The 9,372-nt window shown below is 33.8% G+C and overlaps 1 long non-coding RNA gene across 2 annotated transcripts; it reads right to left on the bottom strand.

Annotated features, from left to right (window-relative positions):
- Positions 1-3,093: 3,093 nt before the first annotated feature.
- On the bottom strand, positions 3,094-7,003 carry LOC110706151. Of its 2 annotated transcripts, none has more exons than XR_002508245.1 (5): positions 6,959-7,003; positions 6,753-6,851; positions 5,198-5,287; positions 4,854-4,938; positions 3,094-3,205 (listed from the first exon to the last, which is right to left on the bottom strand). It is a non-coding gene; the product is annotated as an uncharacterized LOC110706151 (long non-coding RNA). The 2 variants fall into 2 exon arrangements; XR_002508246.1 differs by lacking the exon at positions 3,094-3,205 and adding an exon at positions 4,064-4,356.
- Positions 7,004-9,372: the final 2,369 nt, after the last annotated feature.

The following is a 9,372-nucleotide window of genomic DNA, read 5'->3' as shown; positions in this document are numbered from 1 at the left end:
ATTTGTTGGCAAACTTGCTTAATGGTTAACAAATATGAAATGGAGGTTATATAATTTCAGTACATATTACAAAAAATTCTAAAATATTTATTTGAAAATTAAAATCCCTGACAAATTCATCAAGATTTCAATGTTTCGAAGAAAATAAGACATTAGAGTACATTATGGCTGTAGTATGAAATTATGATATACTCCGTCCCCGAAAGAACGACCATTTTGGGTTGATTTTGCAGGTATTGATAAAGTTAAATAAAAAAAAGTAAAAGTACATTAGAAAGATAAATTTATATGGGTTTACAAAAAAATAGAGAGAGATAATAAAAGTACATGGGAAAACAAAATTTTAAATGGGGAAGCTAATTTTGCACAAATATTATTGCAAATTGGTGAATATTTTAATGCTTTTTTTTTAAGAAGAATATTATCATTAATAAATAACCATACGACATCTACAACAATAATAAAGATTTGTAAACCACAAATCTAGAGAAAATAACATGACTTTTACAATCAAAATCATAACTAATTTGCATATCGGGCATAGCTCACACTCCACCGCTTCAAACTTGACGCGCGAGTAGTGATTTTCGATGTCTTTGCATCTTTCCAAGTAGAGACCTTCGCAATCTGCGCTAATGTTTTGATCGTAGAGTTGATGACGAACCCTAAACCCATATGAATCCAAATCACCTTCTCAATTATTATTAAAACCCTAAAAATAAAATTCTCATCCATAGACGAGAATCAAAATCCCAAAAAATTGGGAAAACCCCAAAAAAAATTGGGACAGACTCTCACAAACGGAGAGTAAAAACAAAGCAAAACAAATCAAATAACAAAAAAGCAAATTAAATTGAAGAAAAGGGTCGGAAATAGTCTAATTTCCGAAGAAATTAGACTATTTCCGGCCTGAACGACCAAGAAAATTAAAACCCTAAAGAGAAGAGAGAGAAGAGAGAAAGAGAGAAGAGAGAAGAGAGAAAAGAGAGAAGAGGGAGACAGGTTTGGGGTATTTAATACTAATTGGTAATTCTTTTTGGGACTAAAATTAGGCCAAATGGGTCGTTTTTTCGGGGACGGAGGGAGTATGAAAATTTTATTTAATTAAATACGTACTCCCCCCGTTCCCAAAATTTCGACCCTTTTGGCCTAATTTTAGTCCTAAAATGATCGACCCATTTGCATTAAAATACCCACCAATTTACAACAATATTTGTGCAAAATTAGCTCTCATATAAAATTTGTTTTTTCATGTATTTTTAATACTTTATCTTTCTACTTTTTTACAAACCCAATGTAAATTTATCTTTCCAATATGTTTTATTTTCTTTTTATTTAAGTTTCTTAATAACCGCGAAATCATCCCAAAAGGGTCGAAGTTTTGGGGACGGAGGGAGTAGTCCATTTTATTTAATAATGTTTAAAAAAAAAATCGAGCCCATAAGAATATCTTTTAAGAGGAAAAATTGGTAAATGGTGTTAGATTTTTTTAGTAAGTTCTCCGTATTTTAGAGTTGTGCCTCACTGCTGCGTTTTAATAGCGAAGAAAAAAAAAAAAAAAAAAAAAAAAAAAAAAAACCTCTATTTGTTTAAATCGTAAGCTCAATAATGCTAATTGTGGGCGATCCTTCAAGATTGTTAAGAGATGCTATTAATAACTCGAACTTCCTTAAAGAGGATTACACCCAGTGGACGCTAACAAACTTAGAGGCTATCTATGGATTCCAGAAAAATCCAACTAATCGAAGTTGGAATCGCTATTTGGTGGATTTAGAGATGGTGCAACTGCACGTGTTTGTGCATCATTGCTTGGGTGTTCTCATTTACGAGCTCTCATATTTAAGAGTTAGCCTCTACAAAACCTTGAGTTTTCATAATCCTTATACGGTCCAAACGAGCCACTTCAATAGCAAACTAGAAATAATGGACACTAATGACTAAAATGAGACATACATTGACAGCTAAACCTAAACGAAATACAAAGATTAAACATTAAGCAAATCATCACATACCATCAGGTTATTTTCTTAGAAAATGCTGAAATCTCATAAAATTACACATTTTGGGACCAGCTGCTCCTAAAAGCCAAAGGCAACTCACCGGCAACCAAAGGAACAGAGAAGGCCACCAGCAAGCCACCGCTACGTTCTGTTTCAGACTTATTAGCAGGTGAGTAAGATAGTTGGGAGCTGAGTTAATCCTACTTTTCCATTGATCTCTCAACTAATATTAATTTCTTCTTTAAAAAAGAATCAAAAAATCATAAATTGTATACTCTAAATAAACCTCAATATAGGGGAACACAAATACAGAATAACATTAAGCCTTTCGTTTTTATTTTTCTCCTTTTAAAAAGGCAAACATTACACCTTTCTTAAGGCATAGCAACCTAAATAAAATATGGAACCTAGTTAGGTATATGACATCAGGACTAGTTTAGCTACAAGGGCGAACCCTTCAAGTTAAAATAGATGGTACTAGCAACAGACCAAATGGTCTCTTCTCTCTCTCTCAAAACTCCCCTTATCCAAAAAGGGCGAAAAAAAGTGATTAAAAATAAAAGAAAGACGTTATTTAGACAGGAGTCGCGGAACACGGAGAGAGAAGATAAGAGAGCTTATGATGACAATATACACAAATAACCTATTACTACATCTAATTTTTTAAGGACTACATCTTCTAACTACCTACGAAGATTCAATCCCTCAACTAACAATTATGTATAATAAAATACAAGCTACCAATATGCCTAATTACACAAACAATTGCTGCGAGGTCATCCAAATTAAATAACCATTGCTGGCAACACAAATTTCCAATTCACACTTCTCTGTGGTGGCGGCTTCCCTTTCTTCATGGCTCTGCTATCACTTTGAATCCTATCAGCATACATAGGTAAGCGAATGATCTCTCCTATCTCGTTTAACAGCACCTCCTCAGTTATATTGTCCTTTATACTTTTCATAACCTGCGAAATGCAGTAAAAAGGCATTACTATTACCGCATTGAGTTGGAAAAGTACAAAGAATTACCCCACGAAATGACATAATTAAGTTTAACATTTGTGCTGGACCTTCCTGTAGGTGTTTGAATTCATTTGGAGTGTTCTTATCAATCCTGACTCGCATGCAAACCCAGATGTTTTCCTCGGAATCAAACGAGCATTCGACAATCTTACCAGAGTAGGTAGAGGGATCCACATCATCTGCATGTAATCAAATTTGACTAACATTAAGAGTCTGCAAAAGCGTATGGAAGAAGATGAACTGAAAGTCACATCAGCACCTTATTAACTACCGAGACCACCAAATAACAAATCTATATAAAGGTGTGACGAGACACGAGAGGTAAATGCAACTGAAAGGATGTTGTGTCACCAAAAGCTCAGAGGATCAGATTGTCGGAGAAATCAATTACACAAATAAAATGTTTTTGCCAAAAAATTTAGTTTTAAAGTTTAAGATATTATTTCAAGTTGATGAATGTCTTTCCAACTCTATTGGTCGCATACAGTCCACATATATGTTTTGTAAATACTTAATTCAAATAAATGTCATAAAACTCTAGCCCATGATATTGAAACATTTTGATGTCCAAATTTTACCTACTTATATAAAGCTATTTAAGCAAAAACTAAAGTATAACACTTCCTCTGTTTTTTTTTTTACTTGCAACACACTTGGCACGCTATTTGAGGAGCTGAAACAGACAGATTAACCTATAAAATTTAAACCGCAACAACTTTACACTTCCTTCTTATCGGTGATAAAATTATTCCACAGTGTGTGGCAAAGTGGTTTGTTGCAAGTAAATAAAACGGAGGAAGTACTTGTCTAGGTATCTTATTCTCTCCATCCCCAACGGAACCAAAAACATGGGGAGATTATATACCAACAGTCAAAAGCACAGCCTAGTGCCCCTATATTTTGAAACTTGCATCCTCATCAAATTTATGTTATAAACTAGCAAAACCGGACCAGAAATTTAGGAAGAAAGTAATTTAAAATCTGGAATTACAAACAATGTAAAACATTCAAGATTGAGGGTTCATTCTCTCCTCAAATAACTAAATAATTCACCCAACAACATTCTTCATTGTTTTCCCCTCCAAATCTCCATGTTTCTAGAACTAAAAATTTCTTTGCTTTCTAATTACCCAGCACATTACATTACTTAGAACTGCATTCTAGATTTCTAGCTATAATAAGAACCTCTTTTCATACATTTGATTACAAATACAGCACGAACTCTCTTAATCCACTCGTTTAAATTGACTTTCACACAGTGCATCCCAGCAATGGTTAAGGGTTCCCACTTCCAAATTTCCTAGTTGATTCCTGCCTCTTCTTCCCGCGACTGCTTTACAAGGACTAGTTTCTAAAATACCCAAGCATCGTAACAAGTACAAATTCAAAATTTTCTAAAATTGCATTCAACCACAAACTGAAGCACGAACAAGTACAAATTCAAAATTTTCTAAAATTGCATTCAACCACAAACATAGGCTCCATATACTGCTTAACTAGTCCAAGTAATAGCACCAAAACAAAGGCTACTATGTTTCATTTCATGGAAATAGAATCCAACAAGTCAAGGTGGAAAAATAATTTAAAAACAACATAAACCAGAAGCACCAGAATCAATCTAAACATACTTCATTCACATATTCAGCTGCAACTATAAAGTAGTTTGGTTATTTGCAAACAAAAAAAATATGGTGAAAAGAGTCAGCTAAATACCACTGTGCAAACATTGGGGGGGGGGGAACAAAGGAATTTTTAATACTTCACAGATTAAAAAAAAAAATTGAAAATTTGCATAAATAAAAAGCTTTGTTAGATGAATATATATACCTCCAAATGTAACCCTGTTATTGTCCATCAATCGCTTTTTTCCTCGATCGTAAAGATAAAGGTTTTCAGTGCCGTCTTCTCCTATCTGCCAACAAAAGTTATCAAGAAACTTTCGATCATTAGCATATCCGTTAAAGAAACTGGGAATTCAAATGCGCCTTTGTTCAACTCGGAGTAAAATAATATTTTACTCAGTGTTGAATAGACGGATCACCTGAAATTCCTGCATTTAACAAGTAAAATATTTTGATTGAATGTGTTCCAAGAGAGATTTCATGCACACATATTGCCACATATACTATTGTTTCCTTTATAAAACAAAGGTAAAAGGCTCGAGACATTACCTCAAAGAGAAAATCAACTGAGTTCATTTCAGGATATTTCCACTTTAAGAGGCCTTGATGCGTCTTGGGAACGTAGGGATCATCCCACCCCTGATTATTAGAAGAACAGATGCATAATTATCATTTCAGGATTTTTAGGGAGAGGAGTCATCAGAAAAACAAAAAATGACAAATACTGAAATAGCTCCCATACATATGCGTAGAACTGTAGAAGATAGTGAGGCTAAAAGAAAAAACAGCAATCTCAAAGCATTAATAATAATATTTTGAAATTATAAATATTTATTTTTAATAAAAGAGAACTTTAGCATTGAAGTTCACAAAAAGAAAAATGAACCAAACCATACATTAAGCAGCCCACTCTATCCTAGGATCAGAATGACAGATAAATCCCTTTTGAATCTACCACAAACCTCATAATTAAAATCCACTGTCAAAGGCCAAAAATTAGAGCATGCACAATTGAAATGCACAAGTTACTAGCTCCAATAGTTCAAAAGAAACAAACCCAGCCGCAAAATACAAGAGCCATATTTTCTTTAATAATTTTAAGGCTTAGCCATGGCCACAATACAGACATGAGCTTATTATAAACAGTGGAATGAGAATGCAACCACCTCCAATTTCCCACTTCACAAGTGATATACCTCGAAACCCCTCCCCCCCCCCCCCCCCTCTCTCTATAAAAAAAAAAAAAAAAAAAAAAAAAAAAAAAAAAAACCCACAGCCGAACTGGAATAAATCAACAATTGATACATCACTGAAGCATACATTGACCTTTGCTTTAGAGAAAGAAATGCATCTTCAGATTTAAGGTTAATAATTGAAAAGTAGGTCTATTAATCAGGAAATAGGAGCAATAAGATGGATTTTTTCATGCAAGCCAATATAGTTGATGTCACAAGGAGAATAATCTCTGAATCACGTTACACATTTAGATACTTCTTGATATGGACTTTTCTCTCTGAAACTGATCATTACCCCTCTTTCGAAGAGTTAGGTGCAACCTTAATTCACACCAGACAGCTACAAACAAGGACAAAAAGGACAGGTTACCTAAGTGTGAAAGATGGTTTCATTAGCAGTTCATTCTATAAAAGAAGCTCCAGTTTTTATGGTGTCTTTATTGAAGCTATTCTAAAGCTGCAACTACAAGCTAGTTTCTGCACAAAGATTTTATATGCCGGATACAATTGCAAAATGGTAATAAAGCACTTTTGCTGTTAAATCAAATGATTTACAGCTATCATGGCCTAATACCACACGTCCACAATTGCAGAAAGATCAGAAACCTTGACATTGCAAATGTGATGCGGTTGTGCACTTGTGCTCGATCAAATACTCAGGTTCTCATAAGTAATTGACTTATCTTGATATAGAAAATAAATTGCTTCATAGATTGAGGACATGAGTTCTATACTCTTTGAACCAAATGGGAAAAAAAAATTTATAGGAAAAGTGATACCCTAAGGAAGCTAAAATCATTTATGTCAGCCCATACGCTCTTAAACAAAAAAATGGGTATATGTATACACTGTAAAATCAATCAGAGTACCTGAAAAACAAGACCATCAGCTTCATGTGAAAGGTTAGGGATAAATTCCTTCAAAAGCTTCCCAACTGTTGATAGCAACCAAAAGTCCTTCCTTCTAACCTGAAACATTTGGAATAGTATCATTATGAACAGGCATAAGAGGAGCCAAATACAGTATTAAACATACTGTGTTTCCTGATAGCGTCTAGAATGTCAATTGTACATACCCTGAATGGTTCTAGATCATATCTGTAAAGTGGTTTGCCATTTGTCCATATTCCCCGCTCTTTGATTACGTGGCTCAACAACCTCTTTCTCAATCAGTTTCCAACGCTCATAAAAAGGCCTCTGCAAGGTACACAATAATGAGAACCTTGTGAGCCATATATAGTCAGAATTATAAAGTTAGATAAATAGATCTTTTATCTCTGCTGTACAAAGGTTTAGATCTCAACAAACTTCAAAATGTTATTACACTGAACACCTAATGGATATAACTCCATGCATTACTGATTAGCATGGCTAAATACCAATGTGAATCGCATGTAGAATTGACCTGGTAGATGGGCTATTGGGCTGTTTGGGGCAGCAGGATTGCAAACACTCAAAATTGTTAGCAGGAGGGTCAAGTCATGGTCATGGTCATGGTCCTATGGGGAAGGGCTAAGGAGAACCTGATGCAGATCATTGATGGGCCATGTTTAAACTGTAGCTTTTTCATCAATGGGATGAAAAAAGCTGGTTATTAGTTTATTAATGCATTCCAATTTCATCTGAAGTGGCTGATAGTTGTAAGCCATAGTAAGCATATACAGTGGAAAGTAATTCAAATTTTAAAGCAAATCTATTTTTTTTTATATCCAAACTATCAGTAGGAGTAAATTAGCTAGATAGTTTTGTAGATAACTATATAAATAGGACAGGTTAGGAAGAGGGATATAAATCATGTGGGGTATTGTTAGAACCATATCAAAGTATATTTTCATAATATCAACTTTTTATAATTTTAAATTTTGACACAACAAAAACAAAGCCTTAATTCCAAAATGATTTAGGGTTGGCTAACATGAATCATAAGGAACCGTCCGAAAAGGAAAAATCATCGCAAAATAATAAATTGAATAAAAGTTGGAAAAAGTGTGTAAAGTGGATGATAGAAAATATACAAATAAAATTCAGGAGAGTTTAAAAGAGTGGAATTTTTACTTATATATTTAGAGATATTAATCATTGAAATAGTGCTTTGGAAAAAGTAGGGAAGAAAAAAAGAAAAAAAAAGTGTCAACTAAACAAAATGGAGGAATTATATTATACTACTCCCTAAAGCACCCTTCCCTCACATATTGACGTATAGCAACCAGTAATATAGTGATGAAACCTCATTCAAAGTGAATGTAATCACATTCTATATCCAGTTACCAGATAAAACAAGACCAACATTGCAATTCCCCTCTCATCTGCTCACTTATTACATCAAGTGAATAAAAATCCAAATTCTTATATTTTCCAAACAATAATGCAAGTTCAATGCTACATTCATATATTGAGGCACTCAACAACACATGAACAAAGTACCTCCATGCCGTTTTATCTGTACAGATTAAAACTTATTCTTTCACAATAAAAAGAATCATCTTAATGAGTAACACTCAAAGAATAAGATAATCAACATCAAAAAGACGGTGAAATTTAGCAAACTAGTAAAAGCTGAATACCCAACCTCAGCAAGGACACACGATTAATAGCAATCAAATCATAGATCAGGTCCTCTCTTGCCTCTGGGGATTTATAGTATCAATAACCATTTCTCCATCAAGCAAAGTATACTGGTGAAGCTGAGACTCAAATAAATCAAGAAAAACAAGCATCAGCCAACATAATAATAGTAAAATATATAGAGACCATATAAGCTCAATTACTCAGGTATAAAAGTAAAACAAATTTATTAGATCTTCTCCACATACATCTGTCATGTTTTTACATGGAAAACGCATCTGGACCCTCCGAAATTTAAAGCTTCTATCAACTAGGTAAGCCCCATCAGGACAAAGGAGCAGCATATATCTTGTGCCATCAGCTTTCCATGTAGCATAATAATACCGCTGCCTTAGCAGTTGTAAATTGTCTCTGTAACCAATAAATGCCAAATGAAGCTAATAGCTGTGTTTATAATAAAATCATGCAAGAGATAATCATAAAAATAACAAATTCTGCCAGTTCAAATAGGTTCATGGAAACAAATAATCTAAGATGCAATGACACCAAAAAATGCTCTTATCCAATACTATCAGAATCATCAACACCAACCTCTCCTCTATAACGAACATTCTATGTTGCTTCTGTCGGCACCAAGGACTTTATAAATAATCCTTGTTTACTTGATTCAGACATTTGCAATTTGATGATCAACAATGAACTGATTGAATCACTTCACAGATATCCTGATCTACTTGTAGGCAGGATCATGATATAATATATTACAAGGACAAATTTCAAGCTATAGCTCTACTTTATTAATAATTGTTTACTTGACTCAGACATTTGCAATTTGATGATCAACAATGAACTGATTATGAATCACTTCACAGATATCCTGATCTACTTGTAGGCAGGATCTTGATATAGTATATTTTAAGGACAA

Source organism: Chenopodium quinoa, unplaced genomic scaffold (genome assembly GCF_001683475.1).
Source record: "Chenopodium quinoa cultivar QQ74 unplaced genomic scaffold, ASM168347v1, whole genome shotgun sequence".
Taxonomy (NCBI): Eukaryota; Viridiplantae; Streptophyta; class Magnoliopsida; order Caryophyllales; family Amaranthaceae; genus Chenopodium; species Chenopodium quinoa.
This window is presented reverse-complemented; position numbering and strand designations above follow the sequence as displayed.